This window comes from Chionomys nivalis, chromosome 6 (genome assembly GCF_950005125.1).
Source record: "Chionomys nivalis chromosome 6, mChiNiv1.1, whole genome shotgun sequence".
Lineage (NCBI taxonomy): Eukaryota > Metazoa > Chordata > Mammalia > Rodentia > Cricetidae > Chionomys > Chionomys nivalis.
In genome coordinates this window covers 22,823,271-22,845,964 of record NC_080091.1, presented here as the reverse complement: position 1 = coordinate 22,845,964, position 22,694 = coordinate 22,823,271, and the positions used below count along the sequence as shown (strand labels likewise).

Genomic DNA, 22,694 nt, shown 5'->3' with positions numbered 1-22,694 from the left:
AGTTCAGCATCCTGTGTTTTCTCCCTCTCCCCCTTTTTTGAGAGGGTTCTTTCACTGAGCTTGCTTTCTAGGCTAGATTGACTGGTCAGTCCCCTCCCCTAGATTTACCTGTCCACCCCACAATCTCCGGCACTAGGGTTACTGAAAAGTATTGCCTGGGCCTGTTTTGTTTTTTTTTGTTTGTTTGTTTTTTATTTTGTTTTTGTTTTTTCGAGACAGGTTTTTTTCTGTAGCTTTGGAGCCTGTCCTAGAACTAGCTCTTGTAGACCAGGTTGGCCTCGAACTCACAGAGATCCACCTGCCTCTGCCTCCCGAATGCTGGGATTAACGGGGTGCATCACCACTACCCAGCTCTGTGCCTGCTTTTATGCTGGGGATCTGACTTCATGTCCTCATGCTTACACAGCAAGCACTTCACCCCCCCAGTCATCCCCCTAGCCCCTGTTCTTTTTATGAATGGGGTAAATGGCTTAATGGTCTCCTAAATACATTGTTTCTTTCCCCCTCTTTTTTAGTTCTCTAAATTGAATTTTGCCTGTGGAGCCATAGACTTTCTGGATAGATTTGTTTAGAGGAGAAGTACATCCGTTCCATTCTTCTACCCTCCAGTTTTTGTTTTTATGGAGCCGAGGGCCTTCCCATTGCTAAACAAGTGTACAGTACTGAAGGCTCAATACAAGTTTACCAGGTAATGATTTCATGTGTGTGTTCTGGGTAAATTTCTCTATTGTCTTTAATGACTACATTTAGTTTAAAAATACTGTTAACTTCTCATTGATTAAAAATAATCAAGAAAAATGATCAAACTTTGGGCTCTGGCATCTGGACTATCAGAGTATTAATGAGCTGTGACTTAACGACTCAAGCATTTTCTGCCATCTTATCAGAATACATAGAATTAGCCTTTTCAGGACACAGTCCAGCAGGGAGAGCCTGGTTTTGATGTTTTGGAAGTCCTCAGGGAACCTGAAGCATAGATATTCTACAGTGCTGTGTCTTGATACTTTATCCCTCGGTACACCAGCCAAATGAGATGGGGTCTCTATGTAGCCCTGGCTGGCCTGGAACTCACTCTGTAGATCAGGCTGGCCTTTCATTTTGCCCTCCGCCCCAGTGCTGGGATTGCAGTGGGCATGCCCACAGCCACACTTCTCAGATGTGCAGAACCCTGAAAGGGAATCCAGCTAACAGCTCTCTTCCTCGCCCTAGATTTGCTGGGTAGGAGCCTTCTGCCGTCTGCCTCTCTCCCCTACTTTCCCTGCATGTCTACTTCTCCGGCGAGACTCTCTGCAGTCAGTTCCTCATGCAGCTCCTGAGCTCTAGGACACGCTCCTCTGTAACCAAACACTCTGCCCGCAGTGATGAAGAGATGGACGGAGGATCTTGCTGGTGATGTGGGAGGAGAGCCACCATGTGCCACCATGCTTGTTTTTGGTGTTAACGATATCATTTCATGTAGTTTCGGACTTAAGTATTGGATATTTGTATGAATAAGGTTTTTTGTTGTTTTGTTTTTTGAGACAGGGTTTCTCTGTATCCTTGGTTATCCTGGAACTCACTCTGTAGACCAGGCTTACCTGGCCTCGAACTCACAGTACTGCCTCTGCCTTGAGCACTGGGCCATCATTGCCCAGGATAAATAAGGTTTTTGAAAGAGCTTTTTGTTTCTTTTTTTCTTTTTTGGTTTGGTTTTTGAAAGGGTCTCAGGTATCCGAGGCTGATATCAGAGTTGTCACATAGCTGAGGATGACCCTGAACTTCTGGTCCTCCTGCCTCTACTTCCCTAGGGTGGGATTCCAGCTGTGCATCACCAGGCTTAGTTTACTAACGTGCTGGGAGTTGAACCGAGGCTCTGTGTGAGGCAAACACTGAGGTGAACTGCATCCTCAACAGGATGTTTTGTTTTCTGATGAAGTCTCACCGTGTAGCTCGGGCTGATCCTGAACTTCTCGGCTCAGGTGGCGCTTCTGCCTCAGCTTACAGACTAGCAGGAGCTACAAGCCTGTGGTACCACACTTGGTTTTTTTTCATCTTATGTTGGTCACTTCTGCACCTACAGGCACGACTGCTATGCGTATTACTCTTTGAGAGCTTGCCGCTTGTTCTTCACTGTAAACTGCTAGCATTCCAGGTAGCAGCACCTCACCTCTTCAGGGACAAAACAAGATGCACTTTGGACATTCATTTTTTTATGACGAGGAGAAAGGTTTGGGTGAGGAATCCTCTGTTCAGCCACTGCACTGGAACCGAGTCCTTTATTAGTTGTGTCTTGGAAGTTGACTTGTGTTACTGCTGCAGTCACCTGTGAGTGTGAACGCCCCCGTGAGTTCCTGGACTCCTTCCTGCTCCCCAGGTGGCTGTCATCTGGTGTTGAGTACTGAGCGAGTGCACTGTGACCGCCTAAGCAGAGGGCTTAGAAATGGCAGGTGATATTCTGGAAACTAGGCAGTTGGTCAATCTGATTATAAATTTCTGTGCTTCAGATGTCTGTTTTGTTCTGTGTACACCTCTGATTGCTTTATAACAAGACTGTCAAATTGTTAAATATAAAGGAAACAAAAAACCCCAAATGGCCAATTTTAGAATTTATCTGTGTCTGAGTGCATACACGCGGAGGCCAGAGGTTGATTCTCGGGTCTGTCTTAATGATCATTCCCCACCTTGTTTTGACAGTCTCTCACTGAACCTGGAGCTCATGTACCGGCCGGGCTGGCTAGCTGGTGAGCCCCAGCATCCTCTGTGCTAGATTGCAGGCATATGCACGGTACTGGCTTCATATGTGACGGCTGGGAATCCAACTCAAACTCTCAGGCTTGTGTGGCAAGCACTTTACTGACTGAAACATTTTAAGTTAGGGAAGGGAAAGTATTAAGAATGAGAGGGCTGGGGATGTTAGCTCATTGGCAGAGCACTTACCTAGCATACACAAGGTTCTGGGTTCAATTCCCAGTTCCATCCCCCCCGCTCCCCAAAAATGTAATAATGAGTGAGAATCTCCTTTGGTTTGGATTGTGTTGTGTTACTGTTCTTCTTGCGTATCAATGTCAAGATAACTGCTTTGCTTTATATAAAAGTCTGTTTCCTCTAAACATAAAATGTTGGAATGGCTGGGACAGAGCTCAGAGACAGACTGCCTGTGTAGCATCCATAATGCCCCAGGGTCAATACCTAAGTGAAAAGAAAAAAGAAAAGGAGGTTTTTGTACTGTCAAAAATAATAGACAAAGGAGATAAGACTCATGAACTTCTGTCTCCTGCGTCTGGAGGCGAGTCTCTCCCCTGCAGTCGTCGCCTTGTCCACAGGCTCACCCACGCTCCTGCCAGCTGCTGTTGTCGGAGTTTTTCAGGTGTCCTTTATGTGTGAAGCAGTGAAGCTGCTCACAGCCATTCCTAGCCTGCAGCACAGCTGTATATTTCTGTGAAGGTTTTTGGCATCTGTTTCTGGAGCTCGTATTCAGGAGGAACTCAGGGGTGGCCCTTCAGGTTCCTTGAGGTGTTTTAGAATAGTGGCCAGTATTGCTTGTTGGAAGCAGCCCTGGTGAAGCTGAACTGGTGCCATGGTTTTGTGCTACTGTGGTGTCTAACTAGAAGATGAAGGAAGTGCTGATTAACACTTCCTACTGACTTAGCAGGTTTTCCTCCCTGGCATTCGGAGGAGTTGGCCACTATCAGGCACTGCCCCAGCCTCTTTCTGTTTCTAATTCCTCATGTAATGTACACAGCTTCCCCTTGTTAGCTTCTTTCTAATGTCTTCTGTGAATTGTAAAATAGCATTTACTATTTTCATTCCCATTTCTCAGATGCTGAAAATAAAGCCCATCCCAGTTTAGTATTTGGCCAGGTTTTGCTCCTGTCAGCCACAGAGGCAGACCGGAACACGGGACTCTTCCCTGGCTTCATCTTGTTGATGAGCTGTGCTTTCTCCCCTGATCAGATATCCTTAGAGGACAAAAAAGTGTGTTCCGAGCACTGGTCACATCCACATGTCTCTTCAGTGTGTCAGCGTTAGGATTCAGGTGTGCCCCTGTGCAGGTTCAGCCCAGGCGTAAGCATGGTCTGCTTCATGTCTGGGTCAGATTGCTGCCCCAGAAGCGGGGGACTCGCAGGAAGTTGAGTGCCGCTCCTGTAACTGGTACTATGGGTTGACTTCCGTTGGGGGATTTTATGAATGGGCAATGTTCAAGAGCCATATTTTTTCCTTTATAGTAAGAGATGTAACAAAATCTCTCCCTCGGTGGATTCAGTTAGAGTGTGTTAGTGTTTTGAGCGATTGCTTCCAGAATTGTGTGTAATAGCAACCCTAACGACTCTTCAAATGAAGCTGTTACAAACCTGATCACTAGAGCTTTGAAGTTTGTCCATAATTCTTGTTAGTGAATGTTTGTAGAACTGGGTGGAGGGCTCTGTAAAGGCCAGAACTTCTGCTTTTAGGTTATTTTCTCAAGATTAAATAAACGATGAAGTTTGTGAGGGATAGTTCCTCCCTACTCTGAGTAACAAAAGTGAACGTTGTGTTTGATCAACTTTGCTTCGTCTTAGTGAAACCTAAGACGTGTGCTGTGCACACACCAGGAGATTTTATTGTTTTAGTGCCCTGAATATGACTCTGTGCACATACTCACGCCACGTAAAGATCCGTTCCTGCGCACATGCAGCCCGAGGAGACAGCCCGGGCCCTCTTGGGCTCAGTGGAAATTGGCAGCCTTCCTCCTGTAAACAGCAGCCTGACATCACCCTAGGATGTGAGAAAACCCACCTCGGAACCATGGAAGGCCTGGCTCTGCTTCCCTTGTGGCATACTCAAGCAAATGCAGTGCTGAGAAATTGGTTAATGTCCCAAATACTGGGGTAACCCTTTAAGAGTTTTAAAGGTACAGTACTTATTCTTGGATTTTCATGCGCAGTCCGAACAGCAGCCCAGCACGGCAAACTAGACAGTTGTGATGATTCATGTTAGGAATGTACCAGTGACAGATATTCAGAGCCAGACCCTTGGTGCCCCCCACTTTCATTCTTTTGTTGTTGTTGTTGTTTTTCTCAAGACAAGATTTTCCTGTGCAGCCCTGGCTGTCCTGGAACTCACTCTGTAGACCAGGCTGGCCTCGAACTCTGCCTGGGATTAAACGCGAGCCCCATTACCACTAGCCACTTTCATTCTTTTAATAGGCTCTCCCTTTTTGGTGCCCAGGCCGATCTGACTCTTGATCTCCTCATGTTGGAATTGTAGGAGACTGATAATTATCTTTGGGGTCTCTTGCTTTTCACTTCTTAAGTTCTGTAGAACAGTAAGTGTTAATTGTTACTTCCTCTCCCTTTTAAACATGGGAAGATGATTTATGGGGTTCCCTGCCTCTGTCAAGACCTCTGCACATGGAAATTGTATACAGTGAGGAACCTGTAGACAGTGAGCTAGCCCACTCTCTGCCTCGAGTCTTGTGAAACATGCAGCGTTAAGTTTACACTCAGCAGGGAGTTAGAGAGGTTTATTAACCTGATGACCCTGTTGCTCATTTCCCTCTGAAAAGCTGAGAGGATGAACTTAGTTTCTTGTGTTGCTAACTTGAGGAGACAAAAGTAAGGCTCACAAGTGAGCATTTCACCTGAGGAGAAGGGACAGGCTGAAGGTTAAGATTGACCTTGTTTGTACTGAAGTGATAGTGCATTCAGCATAGTGCTTGCTGGCAAGAGGACCCGCTCTCAGGGCCCCCAGGACCCATATTTCTTTCTCTTTCTTTTTTTAAATTAATTAATTGATTAATTTTTATTTGTATGTATGTGTGTCTACATGAGTTTATGCACACCATGTACATGCAGAGGTCAGAGGGTGAGCCCCTGGAATTGGATTTATAGACAGTTCTGAACTGCCTGATGTGGGTGCTGGGAACTGAATTCCCTTTGGAAGAACAGCAAAGGTGTAGAGGTGCTTAGCCTCTCAACCCCCAAGAACCCACATTAAAAAAAGAAGAAAAAAAAAAAAGACATATGGTGCTTGCAGTCCAGTGTCAGGGAGGTGTGAGGTAGGTGGATCTCTCCTGATGAGCTCCAGGCCATCTCTCCGTTCCAGTGAGAGACCCTGACTCTGACTCTGACAGACAACTGAAAACAAAACCAGAAGGAGCAAACAGAAGCCATGCTTTGACAGGTGTCCATTGACCACAGCAAACTGTGCACAGCTTAACTTCTCTGCTAGCAGCCAGGGCCCCCAGCTTGCTTGCCTTTAAGGCCTATGTCTAGGGAATATAAATTAATGTTGATTTTCACTTATCCCTAACAAGATGTGTTTAAATCCTATCCGTTGAAAACGCAAATATAGGACTCCGTTGTTAGCGCTCTCCTAGAATACACGAGGCCCTGGGTTCCCTCCGGGTGCCACACAGGGTATGGTGGCGTACGCTTGTAATAACAGCACGGGGGAGGTAGAGGCGGGTGGATCAGAAGTTCAAGGTACAGAGTGAATTTGAGGCCAACCTGGGCTACCAGAGACACTTTTTTAAAAAAATGCAAAAATTATTACTTTATAAATTACTTTAAAAAATTAACTTTGACACACAGTAGGTACTCAGAATGCATTTAAATAGTTATCATGCTCATAAAATATTGGCAAACTCAGCTAGGATCTATACAACAATTGACAGTGTATTCAAGGAACAAAAGCGCATTTGAAGTAAAAGAAACATCTTACTGAATAATTTTACCAGAACCAAAGGACTGTTTATTTTATTTTGCATTTTAGTTCATTTAACGGGGGGAGGGGGGGAATTGTGCCCTGAAAGGTGAAACTGCCAGTTTTTAAATCCTTTAGCGGGCGGAAAGAATAGAGGCGAAGTACTCAGATCTGGCCCAGACAAAGAACACAAGTCACTGCTCAGCATCGTTCACTCCGTTCTCTGAGTGACAAAGAAAAGGAGCAGGTAACAGCTGCCAGCCAGACTCATTTCTGCAGTGAAAGTCTAACAACGTGGGGCTGCTGCTGCGGCTGCTGCTGCTGCTGTTGCTGCGGGCACGGCGGTCTTCGTGATGCGGGCGGGGCGCTGCGCTGCGCGAGGCGGGGCCTGATTGCTGTGAAGGGCGTGGCCATCCAGCCAGGCGCTGCCGTCCCGGTGGTGCAGTGTGGAAAACGACCAGCAGTCTGGATCTGCCCCAGCCCGCAAAAATAAAAAAAAAAAAAAGTTTTGTTTTTTATTTTTTTTTCTTTAAAACGAAAAGAAGAAAAAGAGACTCCTAAAGTGTCGCAGCGTACCATTGTATAGCATTGGGCATTTTCAGCCCTGCGTGCGATTGTTATAATTGTAAACAAATAGTAGTTCCGGGCAGAGGCCAAGTCAGATAACTGCCGCGGAGCCAAATGGTGCCTCCACTGTAACGCACAAAGCAAATGATCTTGCTGTCTGTTCCACATAGAACACAAAGACTTTTAATTTTAATCCCTCATTAAAGTATTAGCTTAAAAAAATCAGTTGTTGAAAAATACTGTTTTTGAAAGAAATGTTACAGTTAATACCATGAGATTTGAATGGTTTTGCATTCTTTTTCTCATTAAAAAAGCAGTCTGTGTGAGTGCCCCGGAGTTCAGTCTCTTTCTCCAGTGTGCGACTGTGCTCCTTGTCAAGCCTGACAGCGGGTGCCCTTCTCTGCTGAGCCATCTCCAGCCCTACCGCTGTTACTGGTGCTCTCATGAGCTTTCTCCTCTGCAACACTTTAGCAACAACCGCCTTGTGAAGTATCGCCTTCCTGTGGTTTTAGACTGTCCAGCCCATCTAGAGCACCCTACTCCTGCATTCCCTCTGCTATGCCTGGAACCAGCCCTTGGGTGGCCTGGCTTCCTGGTGCTTCCTCCCGGCACAGAACAGTCTGTCTATGGCTGTTTCATGTTGCTTAAGAACAGTACATGCCTATCAAGTGGCAGCTTCTTGGATAAACTCTGACTAAAAAATAGATTAAAACTAGGGTCCATGTCAATTCTTAGAGTCAATAGTAGGGACCATTAAAGGTTTTTATGCTTATTTTTTGTGCTGGGGAGAACCTAGGACCTGCTGAGTGAGTGTGCTGCTGCTGAGCTACACTCACTCTGCCCTCCCACTTAAAAAAATTTTTTTTTTTACATTTATTTTGTGTGTATGGGTGTTTTTCTTGCATGTGTGCTTGTGTACCTTGTGCATGCCTGGCACTTGCAAAAGCCGGAAGAGGTTGTAGGATCCCATGGAACTGGAGTTAGAAACAGTTGTGAGTTACCATGTGGTTGATGGGATCAAACTCTGGTCTTATGCAAGTATAAGTGTTTTTAACTATTGAGCCAACTCTTCAGTCTGTCTTATTTTAAATTGTGTGTGTGTGTGTGTGTGTGTGTGCTACAGTTAAGGGCATCCACTTCTTCGGACCGTGCCTACGTGCCCTTTCTTGTAACGGGCTCCTTTAGTGGAGTTGCAGTTCTTGTCCTGGGAGCTAATTTGACCTGAACTTGCAGCCTGCATTCCTGTGAAACATGTGAGCCCTGCTGTGCTCCAGTTTAGGGTATTGTGAGGAGACCAGATCCAAGGAAAATGGCCCTAGTGCTAAGTGTTCCACTCTTTCAAAGCCTCGAGGATACCCAGGAAGAAGAAGCCCTTTCTTGCTTAGTGTTGTGACCTGATTCTGGTTCTTGGGCAGCTGAGGCAGGAGGATCTTGAGTTTGAGGTCAGTTTGGGCCACCGAGTGGGTTCTAGGCTGGTGCCTGCTGGAACTGGCTGCAACTGAGCCTAGTCTTGGACTCCTGTGAGTGCTGTGATTCCAGCATGTCCCGCCACCCGTGGCTTTCCACATTAACTGAGAAAACCATGTTGTTGATACTGGTATCAGAGTCCAGATACTGGCCTTTAACTCCTCAGAAGACATTTCCAAAGAACTAAGCAGCGGCGTTTGTGACTGCCCTGTGAACTTCTCTAGATTGTGGCACTGATCATTTGGATGGTCTCCAAGGGACACTGACTTGCAAGGGAATGAGGTTGGATAATTACAGTTCCATTGTACAAGAGACACTTCGCCAGTGCCCTCACAGAGCACCACATGGTCCCGCCCTGTGTTTCTTGGTAGATTCTTCCAGAGAGGAACAAATAGCACTGTGTAAAAGTTCAGTCCGTGCAGTGCACTGCATGACACATTCAGACAGACACACAGACAAGTGGGCTGCAGGCCTCAAAGGCGAGCTGGCGTTCAGGAGAACAGATGATGAAGCGTGTTATATGTTTAGAGGAAGAAAGCTCTCTCTGTAGTTTAGAAAGCAGCGTTCAGTCTCCTAGCCTCTTGGTCTGGATTCTGCTCTACTGTCTTGGTTTCTGCTCTGCATCCGTTCCCTCACGTTTCTGCCTCCAACTTCCTGAACAGCAAACACCTCAGTAGAACTCAGTTGTAATCCAGGGACCCTGCCCTCAGCAAGGTCTCCAGGGTTAAAGAACTTGACACAGTGCTTTGGGGATTGCTTAAGAAACACACATACACACAAACAAACAAAAACAACTCCCCCATATATCCTTTGACAGCAGTCTCTGCAGTACCTTCTGCTGCCAGGTAGCTCACTGGCTTCTAGTCAGCACAGAGGCAGAAACACTATTATAAATGATGTATTTATACATGAATTTTGCTAAAGAGACTTTAAAGTTCCTGTTTCCATTTACCAAATTTGCCGTCAGATGTCCTTTATTTTATTTTAGTAGTAAAGACCAAAAATAGAATTACAATAAAATACCTTTACAAAAATTTATTTTTAATTTTATGTGTATGGGTATTTTGCTGGCATATATGTCTGGGTACCACAAGCATGCAGTGCCAGCAGAGGCAAGAAAAGGGTGTGAGATCCCTTAGAACAAGTTACAGATAGTTGTGAGACACCAAGTGGGGTACTAAGACCCAAACTCCCATCCTCTGCAAAAGGAATAAGCGGTTTGAATAAGGATTGCCTCCTGGGCTCATATATTTGAATGCTTAGTCACCAAGTAGTAGAATTATTTGAAAGGAATAGAAAGAGTAGGAGCTGTGGCCTTGTTGGAGGAAGTGTGTCTTTGGGGTGGGCTTTGAGGTTTCAAAAAGCCCATGCTGGCCCAGTCTCTCTCTGCGTCCAGATCAAGTTGTAGCTCTCAGCCACTTCTCCAGCACCATGTGCACCTGCACGCTGCCATGCTCCTCGCCATAGCGATAATGGACTAAACCTCTGAAACTGTAAGCAAGCGCACAATTAAATGCTTTCTATTTTAAGAGTTGCCTTGGCCATGCTGTCTCCTCACAGCAGTAGAGGAGTGACTGAGACAAACGGTAGTGTCACAGCTACCTCAGTATGGCCAGTAGTCCCTGAATCTCATCTCTACCTCCTTTTGCATGTTTATCTCATTCCTCTTCCACTCAGATGCCTCCTGTGTACCAAGTTAGAAGATAATGGACAAGGAACTTGTGAGCAACATGGGCATGTACCCATTCCTTGTTGGTTACTCACCCAGGGCTAGAGCAGTGGTTCTCAACCTATGGGTCATGACCCTTTGGGGGTCGAATATCAGATATCCTGCATATCAGGTATTTATGTTATAGTTCACAACAGTAGCAAAATTACAGTTATGAAGTAGCAATGAAATAATTTTATGGTTTGAGGTCACCACGTTATGAGGCACTGTATTAAAGGGTCGCAGAGTTAGGAAGGCTGAGAATCACTGGGGTAGGGAGATGTGAAGGTTATATAAAACCGTGGTAACATCTTTGCACACATCGGCTATTAAGTGGGTAGATTTCCCTGGGTGCGGGTTGGTGACTGGGAGGAAACTCCTCTACACATTCGTCACCATAACCTGGCAGGTTCTAGTGCCTGTCAGATGTTTGAGGAGATTTGTGGAAATAATGCATTTTGCATTGAGGCATTTATATACACACAAGTTTGACTGAAAAGAAAAGATGTGCAAATCAATACTCACCCCGCTGCATTCTCAGCAGTCCGGTCTTCTTTCCTACTTCTCCAAGGTGGTTCATTGAAAATAACGCTGATTGTAACCTACATTGCCAACTTCACAACTCATTCGTGGTCTGTAGTTGGAAGAATTCTGTGCGAGACGTTACAGTCGAAGGAAGCTCATGTTCTGCACGTACCCTGTTGTGAGCATTTATGAGAGGAAGAATCACCGTTCTGTAAAGATGCTAGCCTGTCAGAGAGTCATAGTGACATGATTGAGTGTCTTTTCCAGTTTCCCTACTGAGGAATATTCTGGAGTGACTCTCCAAACTTCCTTTTCTTAGATTCCATTTTTACATTGATGAGTGTTTTGTCTGTCTGTCTGTATGTATGTATACCACGTGTGTACCAGATGCCCTTGGAGGAGGCCAAAAGAGAGCTTCTGATCCCCTGGAACTGGCGTTACATGTAGACACATGAGAGTTACCATGTGGGCGCTGGGAACCAAGTCCCAGTCCTCTAAGAGCATCCCTCCCCAGTGCTGTCAGCATCCCTCACTGGCTTTTGCGTTCACCTCTCCCTGAGAAGCAGAGATGCTGTGTGCCTTTCCCCAGCTTGCCTTCTGGTCTCCTTCATCATCAGCACAGCTTCCTTGAAATGGCAGCAGGGATGATCGTGAGCCTCCCTGATCTCAGCTGTGCTCTCAGAAGATGGCTGCCCTCTAGTGCTTTAATCTGTTCTGGAAGCACTGGGATCCATCACCTCCATCTCTTCACTGCACTGACAGATTGCAGTGGAAGCTTGGCAGTCATGACTGGGGACCAAGCAGGCAGCAGGGAGGAGAGGCAGTTTCTGGTTGCTCGCAGTCAGAGCCTGTGGCTCTAACTGAAAGACTGAGACTATCTGAATGACATAGAGTTAGGAAGAGGGAGAGGTTTCTCCATTAAAACATAGCAAGTATTGATTAGAACAGGAAAGATTGATAAATGTGACTATTTCTGATTAATTCTTATTCTTTGAAAGATGGATTGGGGAAAGTATTTAGAACCCATATAATATCTGAATATTTGATTAACTGCTGATGAAAGTGTCCTCACCATGTGTGGATAAAGGCTGACAGTGTCTAGGAAGCAGGAAGGAGAGGGACGCATGTCACCACAGTTCCTCAAGCTGCAGTTTCTCCTGCCCTCTGATTTCACTTCATATTTATGATATCTTTAAAATATGTCACCGAGGACCTCAATGAACTTACGTTAACATGAATCATGCATTATCTACCATTTTAGCAAATAAAAAAGTCAAATGTTTTCCATGAAAAACTTTTGGGCCTAGTGGTATAGCTTAGTGAAGAGGCTTGCCCAGCATGCTCGAGGGCCTGCACTCGATGTCTGTCATGGAAGAACCAACCAGAAACCACCCCAAGAAGATGAGTTGTTGACACAAATGGCGATTTGCTTTGTTTTGTTTGGGACTAGGGTCCAGCCCAGAGCTGAGCAGGTACAGTGAGTCCTCCACCTCTGGGCCTCATCTCCATCCCAGATGACATGGGTGGTTGTTGCTGTTGTTTTGTTTTTAGAAACTTTCCAAGACAAAAATACTAACAGAATCCTTTTTATTATTATTATTTTAAAGACAGGATCTCACTATGTAGCCTTGGCTAGCCTGGTACTTCCTATGTAGACCAGTCTGGTCTTGGACTCACAGAGATTCACCTGCCTTTGCCTCTGAGTGCTGGAATCAAAAGATGCGTGCCACCTTTCCCATGAGAATCTTGTTTTACTATGGCAAATCTGATTGACGTTTGTCTTTGTAGAAGACAGCTAGATAACCATATCTCCTTTTCCGTTTAGGCAGATATGTGTTCTTTGGATTGAAGTACATAATGAAAATGTAGTTTCCCATGGATACGTAGTTGGGAAAAGGCGGAACATTTAAATAACCTTTTCAGATAATTATGGATGTTCTTTTATACCCGATTAAAACTTGAAGGGTTGGTGCAGTGTAGTACCTAAAACCGAGTCCCTGAGCTCTTAATTATTTGTTACAGTAAATGTGGCTTACCTTGGCTACTGGATAAGCTTTTACTTGTACCTGATGAGGGTGTATCACCCATTGATTATTTAGAAAATACGGGTTTACTTGGTTATGCATAACTTTTCATAGCTGAAGGTTTTCATTCTGTGACATTAAAATCTCTCATTGTTAACGTCTCCACTGGCTTCAGCAGGAACACACTGAGTGCTGGGAAGGAGTCACGCTCAGGGTGCAGTACGAACTGTCCCGAACTCTCCTTTCACTCACAGGTCTGAGTTTTATTGCTACCACCAAACTACCTGCCAGTCCTTTCAAATCTGAATATCCACGGTGTGCATGACTGTCAGGCCAGCAAGGTGACATGGCCCGTGCTTGATAAACAGCAGCCCCATCTGCTCATAGGCCGACAAGGGCAAGGGCCTTTCTCAGGTGCCCTGCAGACCTTAGCCAGCTCATGTGCATGTGTGTTCTTCAGTTTCCCACACAGAGGGGCTAGGGCTGTGTTCAAAGGAGAGGGTTAATAAGACTAAGACTGCTCATAACCTGGGCATTTTCAGTGACTCTGATGTGAATGTAGGGAACATGCCATCATGGTTCTTCCTAACTTTGCCTATGTGAAGGACCTGGCTTTTTTTTTTTTTTTCCTATTCAGAATTCTAGCTGTGAAAGAGTAATGTATCAGAATTATGGCAGTGGTCTTGACTGTGCATCCCTTGAAAGAGTCTAGGGAGCCACCAGGGTCCTACGTCCCTACCACCACACAACTTTTGTTCCTGGGGTGGGGGCGTGTAAGGTTGAATACATGGCTGGATGGAGCTTGTTAGGTGATAGTGATGTTGTGTGTTTTCCTGGGAAAGAAACATTTGTTTTAGAATAGGCAAACTATAAAAACTTTAATTTATATTTTAATTTCCTCGCTCCATGTAGGAGATTCTTGGCGCTTTGGTGAAGACTCCCATACAAATCAAACCAGAAATCTCTAGGGCACCACTCACCACACCACAAACCAGCGTCCTTGCCTAACCTGCAGCTGCACGGGGATCATTGTTTTAGTACATACACACTTGCACCCAAACCATGCTAGAGCCAGCCAGTGCCAAGGAGCAAGAGGACATTGTTTTGTTTCCCTTCCTTCCTTCCTTCCTTCCTTCCTTCCTTCCTTCCTTCCTTCCTTCCTTCCTCCCTCCCTCCCTCCCTCCCTCCCTCCCTCCCTCCCTCCCTCCCTCCTTTCCCCCTCCCTGCTCCCCCCTCCCTCCTTGCTTCCTTCCTTCCTTCCTCCCTCCCCCCTCCCTCCTTTCCCCTCCCTTCCTCCCTCCCTCCTTCCTTCCCCCTTCTCTCTTTCTCTTCCTCTTTCTTTCAGTTCCTTCTTTTCTCTCTGTCCTTCCTTTTGTATTTCTTCCTTCCTTTCTTCCTTTCTTCCTTTCTTTCTTTCTTTCTTTCTTTCTTTCTTTCTTTCTTTCTTTCTTTCTTGTTTGGTTTTTCAAGACAGGGTTTCTCTATGTAGCCCTGACTGTTCTGGAATTTGTTCCTGACTGGCCTTGAACTCACAGAGATCTGCCTGCCTCTGCCTCCCAAGTGCTGAGAAGAAAGGCAAGTACCACCATAGTCCACTGAGAAGATATTCTTGTTGGGAGCTCAGGAGAATGGGAAGTTCATGCTTTCCTCCACAGGTCAGCTCCACTGTGGTCCATTCATCTTAGCAGTGGAGAGATGGAAAATAACCCCCCTTTGCTTACATACCTGGGTACACACTGAAGGCCATGCTTGGCGGCATAGAAAGTGCACTTCCATGTAGTCTAGTCAGTCTTTGTGGGCTGTTTTTTTGATTTTATAGCACAGACCGACTTGAACTCACGGCAGTCCTCCTGCCTCAGCCTCCTAAGATATAAACCCCCATACTCATCTCTGTTTTGTTTTAAACTAAGAATTACTTTGAGTAAGCTATTTCAGACCCAGCATCCACACAAAAACCAGGCATGACGGTGCATATTTGAAATATTTGAACTTCTAGCCCCAAGGAGGCAGAGATAGGAGGATTCTGGGTTTATTATCTAGCCATTCTAGCCAAATTAATGAGCTCCAGATTTAGTGAAAGACCCTGTCTCAAAAAATAAGGCGGAGAGTGCTTAACTTGGTGAGGACACCCGCCATTCACTGTGACTCCCTCATACCATGCACGTGTGAGCGGGATGCCCACGAATAAATGAGCAGCATTGAGGCTGGCGTAGGCCCTCATTACACAGCCAGGACCCAGAGCCAGCGAGCACCGGTCTGATCAACCCCAGCCACGATATTATTTGTAAGCATATGGTCTGAGTCTGCGTGTTTCACAAGTTAAATATAACAAATCTAAATGAATCTGCTAATTGTGCTTTTCCTAATGCATCTCAAATAGGGCAGTCTCTAATTATAAGCAACCCCTCCTTGCGAATGGCTGCAGCTCTTGCCCCAGTTTCCCCTTCTAACCGGGCCCTGGGGCTGCAGCTGCAGAAGTCATTGTGGTGCTCACAGAGACTCATTTGGTGTGGAGGAAGGGAGGCGGCTTTGGTGAAGCAGTTACCAGGGGAGTGGACCCAGAGGCCAGCTGGACTGTGGGTTCTAACAGTTCATTCTTGTGTTCTTGCCCAGTGCTAGCGTGGTTTTGTTTTCCTAGTTTACCCTTGTCATGTGCTGCAAAACCCAGTGACAAGTTTAGAATGATGTGAGTCTTTGCATTTGTTGATGTTTGTTTTTATTTTTACTTTTTGAGGCAAGATCTTGTTATGTTGCCCAGGTTGGCCTCTAACAAGTCCTACTGCTTCAGGTTCCCCGGTGCTGTGTTCATCCTAACACAAGTGTTTAACACATAGCAAAGAGGTTATATCTTAGGAGACAGGAAGTTGGGATACACCCCTTCCCAGCCCTGTGACCTTCAGGCGGGTTGCTTCATCGTCAAAATTAAGTCTCTTTTACCTTCTATGAATAGAAATTTTTGTACCTACCTCCCAGACTTACCGTTGAGCTTATATCATCCCATATCTAGGACATGGTGAACTCAGTACATGATAACTCTTGGGAGACTTCACACCAAAAGAAAGCTTATTAATGATCTGTGCAGGGTAAATTATTCTTAGACAGTGCTTTTTCCAAGTATCTCGCTGAGTCTGTTCCCTGGAGTTCCTGGCATGGAGAAGGTAGTAGTAGATGCTAGGGGAAAGGGCAGGGGGCGCTCAGGAGATCTAGACAACGCATGGAACTGGGAAGCGGGGAGACGAGACTTAATAGTGGGAGGAGATGTTTTGCCTGCACCGAACTCTATGCTCACTGTTGCCAGGCCAGGAACTACTAATGAGTACTGTATCTGCGCATTGACTGCACATTTAATCAACCAGAGGAATTAAAACCACTGTGTTTGGACCCTTCTAATCCATCAGTCTGGATCATTTTCTCCTCCTGGTCCTCCTCCTCTCCCACAGGGCCTCCCTCTCATAGCACAGACTAGCCTTGAACTTAATGTGCAGCCAAACTGGCCTTAAACTTGGCCCTCCTGCCTCCATTTCCCAAGTGACAGCTAACAGTCCAGGCTGAGAAGCTTTTGAAATGTGTGGTGTAGAGTAAGGACATTTGTAAAAGATGCCTAGAACTTGTCCATTTTGGCTTCTATACCAATGAACCCTACTACACACACACACACACACACACACACACACACACCTCACATGCGTGTGGTCCACTTTTATCGTGACTTTGGGGAATGTAGAGGAGACGCTGTTGTTAAAGGCTTTATTCACAAGTGGCTACAAGGTGTCCCAGGTACCTAATGGGGCATGCATGCCAAGCAGAGGTAGACATTAGGATGCCAGTGCAGAGCATGGAGTCAATGCCAGCAGGAGTCCTTCTGAAGCATACCTGTGGACTGCATTTTAAGAAGGCACTTTCTTAGACGTAGTGTGTATGGCTATCATTTCAGCACCAGAGAGCCTAAGGCAGGAGGTCAGCCTGGGCTACGTGACAAGACCTTGTCTTGAAACACAAAAGCAAACAGAGGGCCCAGAGGTGGTGGTGGTGGTGGCGTGTGTGTGTATGTGTGTTTGTGTATGTATGACTTTAACTTTGGCATTTGGAGTCAGAGATAAGTGGATCTCTGTGAGTTCAAGGCCAGCTTGGTCTATATCGTGAGTTCAAGACTACCTGGGACTAAGTGGGATGATGTCTCAAAATAAACAAATAGCATCTATGGTTATAGATAGGAGAAGGGGGAGGCCTTTCAGAGTGAGGACATGTGGTAGAGAAAGCCTGGAGATGGTGCACCTCAAGGCAGTGTAAGCGGTTGATTCTGGGTGCTGTTAAGGACAGAAATTCTAAATTTAAAGGGGGTTAACAAAAAGTAGGTGGGCCAGGTAAGGAGAGACTTGAGGCTTATGGTGAGGAATTTGACAAGTTGGTGCAAGTGCAGAACAGGAGGCGTCTTTCTGTCGACAAAGGACCGGAAGCAAGCAGGCTTCCATGGACATATCCTTCCTGAAGAAAAAAGGTTTCATGACAGTGGAATAGGAGTGTCTGTGTGAGCCAAGGTGCATGTGAGCCACGGACAGGGCTGTGGAGTTAGGACGGTCGGAGTGAGAGCTGAGGACAGGGCTGTGGAGGTGGGATGGACGGAGTGAGAGCCGAGGATGGGGCTGTGGAGGTGGGATGGATGGAGTGAGAGCCAAGGACAGGGCTGTGGATGTGGGATGGACGGAGTGAGAGCTGAGGACGGGGCTGTGGAGGTGGGATGGACGGAGTGAGAGCCGAGGATGGGGCTGTGGAGGTGGGATGGATGGAATGAGAGCCGAGGATGGGGCTGTGGAGGTGGGATGGACGGAGTGAAAGCCGAGGATGGGGCTGTGGAGGTGGGATGGACGGAGTGAGATCCGAGGATAGTGGCAGTTGGGGTGATGTGCATGTAACTGTCATAGGACAGAAAGCTCATTGTTCTATTCTACCTGCCCTTGCATAGTGTGCAGGATCTAGGCTGGCCAGATTTAATGTCTATTTGGGGTGGGGGAGAAGAGAGATGTGCAAAGGTACAGAAAATAGAAATTTTTTTTGAAAACTATTGTTTGGACCTAGACAATTGAAAAGGCCATTCAAGATAAGGTGTGGCCACTGCAGTCCACTTGTAACTACTGGTTCCTGCTAGATTGTTTCTAGACACCTCTGGAAGATTGTCTGACTTCTCTAGATCTTCCTCCCATTGTCAGACGTTCTTTATGTGATGGCCGAGATGGACAGAACCCTTGGGAGAATATGAACAGAGTTCCATGTGGGAGCACACAGAGCTTTATTTATGATAAGAAGAGTTTGTCGTGAGCCTGTTGCATGCAGCACCCAGTGGCATGCTTGGCATCTCTGGAAAGGCAGGAAGGAGTGTGGGTGTGCACGGCCTGCCTGTGCCAGCCCAGGCATGGGAAGGTAGTGCTTTCTGTGACTTGCATTCAGTGCAGAGGCTAAGAGTGAGAGGAGCTGGTCGTGCTGCCCTAGGAGGGACACTCATTAGGCAGCCGTCCAGTAGAATCCGTACTGGGTGAGATTGAGGACAGCGGCTTTCGCTAGGAAGAGTCCATACAGTGACAGGAAAAGACGGTAGACCAGAAGAGGTGCTCAGTCAACCTTCTCATCCCCGTGTTTTTGCGGTTTGCCTCATTTCGTATGTGTGTTTTTATGTGGGTACAAATAATACTCAGTATGATACCGTATCCCAGAGTGTACACTTGAAATTATAGTAATAATTTTATTGTATTTCAGGATCATTTTTATAATAGAATTTACTATTATGAATAATTCCTTATGCTTATAACTCAGAGTCAATCAAGCCATTCCTAATGTTAAGTATTATTCTTATTTTTAGATCCTAATCATGGCCATATATGTCTTCTGTGTATTTCTTCTAGCTTTTATTCAGTTATTTCCCTAGAATCGATTCTAGTGTTGTTATTGAGTCCAAGGGTATAATAATATCTTTATGTTGCTTGTCACAGTTTTTTTCTGAAAATAAATCCTGTATCTGCTTAGTACTTAGGTAATCCACCCAGAAACTATGATGTTTTCTTATTTTACCACAATTTTGATGCTAGCTTTTAAATCTCAAATTGACAAAGTATTATTCCTTCAGTTTAACTTTGTTCTTTTTTTCAAGACTAGGGATTGAACGTAGGGCCTCATGTATGCGAGGCAAGTACTCTATTGCTGAGCTAAAGCCTCAGTCTTAAATTTATCATCTTAAAAATATATCTTCATTCATAACTTAAACCAAAAATCACTTCATTAACCTGTAAGTGAGCCACAGCCTCTATTATGTTTCTAAAACCGTGGACATCATCTTCTCTGTTTGATGTTTCCAAGTTTGTATCACTCTTACTAAAGCTCTCAATCTGTGAAACTGCAAGTTTTCTTTTCTTCGTAATATGATATTCATATTTACACATTTAGCATGTTTTGAAATTTCTGAAGTTTGACATGGTAGCAGCTTATGCTTGTAATCCCAGCACTTGGGAGGTCGAGGCAGGATTACTGTGAATTCAAGTTCAGGTTGGTCTACAGAGTGAGGCCTTGTGTCTAGGAAGAAGACAGAAGGAGGGAAGGAGGAAGGGAGGCAGGGAGGGAGGGAGAGAGAGGGAGGGAGAAGAGATGGATGGAAAAATGATGGAAGGACGAACCAGCCTGGTTTTATTTCAGCTGATATATACAGATCTAACAAATGAAAGTACAGTGTTTCCCATAAGCTTTGAGTTAGCTGCTCTCAGGCAGATCTTTTTCCAAGAACTTGTTTTCTATATATTCGACGCATAGCTTTGTAAGCCTGAAATAAGCTTTGTGTCTGCCCACACTCTGTCCCCTCCAGCCCGTCTAGCTATTCCTTACTCCCAGGCTCATTTTCCCAGCAAGCCTTAGCTGACCCTCCATTTCTACATGAATTAAGTATACACTTCTCGCATTGATGTGCAGGATGCCAGTAAAGCATGCCTTTGCCAATCATGAAAATGGCACAAGAACATCCGTGTGCCCTGCAGCTCCTTCCTCACCCAGATTTACCTAGTTAAAACCTCATTCCCTTCTAAAGCTAGCCAGTTGAAGCTCCATGAGTGAGGGCCACGGCTCAGGACCCTAGAGACTGCACCAACAGCTCAGTGCTTTCAGCCTGGCGCAGGCCTCTCTGTGGGTGGGCTTCCTTTCGCCCTGGAGATGGGTTCTTGTGCCTCATGAGAGTGGCTGCAGTTGTGCATACAGCGATCACGGGCACAGGGTACAGGCTAAGAATGTTAGTGAGGTGGAGGATGTCACGAGCTTTGTGCTCCAGCAGATGGAAGCGCAAGCCACAGCTCTGTCCATCCACATTTTAGACATTCTCAAAGTTGCTGGATTCCCCAGTCCTGATTTATAAATAGGCCTAAAAATACTTTATTCAATATAAGATATAAAATGTTAGTACATAGCAATACAGTGTAGTGCAAATAATAAAAACCCAGAGACAGATATTGGGGTTCAACCTGAAAATCAGAAAAGCAAAGCGGCAACCATACCCCAGCACTTGGGAGGCAGAGGCAGGAGGATTTCTGTGAATTCAAGGCTGACCTGGTCTACAGAGTGAGTTCCAGGACAGACTCCAAAGCTACACAGAGAAACTCTGTCTCGAAAAACCGAAAAAAGGAAGAGAAAAAAGAAAAGAGAGAGAAGCAAAACAGCAACCGCCACTGGCTCTTCTCCCTCAGACTGCAAATGTGTGGACCTGTCTCCTCCCATTTAATATTTCTCTCTAGTGCTGGGACTAGAGTCGTGCCCTACCACCACCAGGTCTCTTTGACTAACTAGTGTGGCTGCTGGGTTTAAAGGTGTGTGCCACCACTGCCTGGCCTGGATGGATGATTAGTGTGGTGCTTTGCCCTGATCTTCATGCAAGCTTTATTGGTTAAAACACAAATAATATACCACTGTAGTAGAGTGGGCACAAAGTTATAGCAGATGTTTATTATATATATGGCACTGTTCTAAACCCCTTGTGTTTTAGCTACACAGCCTATCTGCCCTATGAAGTGCACCACTAATATTATTTCCCAGAGGAAAGACTAAGACCCGGGGAAGCTAAGTGGCTTCTCGAGGTCACACAGCTAAAGGCTGAGGATTTGGGACTCAGTCTTCAGACCCCTGAGCCCACTCTTACTGCCTCCCGTGTGATTTCTCACTATTGCATCGTATTATTGAATTGTTGGCACTTTTATTTTATTATTTTATTCCCTTCACCACCCGCCTTGTCAGCACTGTCTCATTTAGGGATGTGGAGAGTTCTTCCTATTCCCACGGCTCCTAGGAAGTACTTCCAGCAGATATGTGTTCGATTGAGCATAACGACCCTGCCCACTTCTGACAGCTGGCCACATGTAATCCACGGGTGCTTTTCCTGCTGGGCAGCTGCCCTCCAGCAGACCATCTCTGGCCTCATTCTGGACTTCTTTAATTTGCCCACTTAGCTGCTTTCAGGAAGCTCGTCTTCGTTTTTGAGGAGGCAAGGGACTTGGTTGGGACTCCGGAAGTATGAGGGCTCTGATGGGGAGAGGCCGAGGGAGAGCTGCCCTTCATCCTTGTTACCTGTACCTGTGATTGAGTTGGGAGGAAGCCTCACTCCCAGTGCCGTGGACATCCTCGTGTGAGAGACGTGATGCTGTTTGGCTGGCTGTTCCCAGGGGTCCCCTTTGACCCTCTTGTCTTCTCCAGTCCCTTCTGCTCTGGCGCTTCACGGGAGAGAAAGAATGCTGTCACTCCCTCCTGTCACGTTGCCACCCTGGCTTCCGGGGACTTGGCAGTCTCCTCTCAAAAGCCCCTTTATATTAGCAGTCTTCAAAGGGAAGAAATGAGGTCTGCAGTCATCCTACGTCACTCACAATCCAAAAACCGAGAGGTTTGATCAGAATCCTCCTTCCTGAGTAATCTGAATTCCTGTATTATAGTAATCATTGTTTTGCTTTGATATTAACATTTTGAGTATTGTTTTTTTACAGCACTCTTTTGTTATCACGTCAGTATATTCTCATTACAAGTAGTGGTTTGAATGGCAGTGGCCCCTACAGGCTCATATGTTTGAATGCTTGGGCCCCAGTTTGTAGAACTGTTTGGGAGGGATTAGGAGGTGTGGCCTTGTTGGGGGAAGTATCACTGAGGTTTTGAGGTTTCAAAAGCTAATGCCAGGCCCAGTCTCTCTCTCTCTCTCTCTCTCTCTCTCTCTGTGTGTGTGTGTGTGTGTGTGTGTACCAGGATGTAAAGCTCTTAGTTACTGTTCCAGCACCATGCCTATCTTTTTCCTGCCATGGAGACCATGGACTAACCCCCTAAAACTGTGAGCAAGCCCCCAGCTAAATGCTTTCTTTTTTAGGAGTCGCCATTATCATGGTGGCTCACAGCAATTAGAACAGTAACTACAACATCACAGGAAGCAAAAAGTACAGAAAAGAGTTTGTTAAAAAATAAAACTAGCCAGGTGGTGGTGGCACACACCTTTAATATACCAACACTCAGGAGGCAGAGGCAGGCAGATCTCTATGAGTTTGAGGCCAGCCTGATCTACAGAGCGAGTTCCAGGACAGCCAAGCCTACACAGAGAAATCCTGTCTTAAAAAACCAAAATAAATAAATAAAGTAAATAAATAAAATAAAACTAGGCTTTATTTTGTTACTTAGTGATAAGTCACTTTAACATTTTGATAGATATGCTTCTTGTGCTTATTTAATAACCACTGTTGTAA

At 45.6% G+C, this 22,694-nt stretch overlaps 1 protein-coding gene across 2 annotated transcripts in view; it reads left to right on the top strand.

Annotated features, from left to right (window-relative positions):
- Sertad2 (SERTA domain containing 2) overlaps positions 1-22,694 on the top strand; it is a 117,672-nt gene that overhangs the window by 13,121 nt on the left and 81,857 nt on the right. The window contains exon 1 of one of the 2 annotated variants that reach the window (XM_057772258.1): positions 675-688. The exons of the other annotated variant lie outside the window; for it this stretch is intronic. The gene's annotated coding sequence lies outside the window, so the exon portion shown is untranslated. Of the gene's footprint in view, positions 1-674; positions 689-22,694 lie in introns of those variants that run through there. 2 annotated transcript variants of the gene reach the window in all.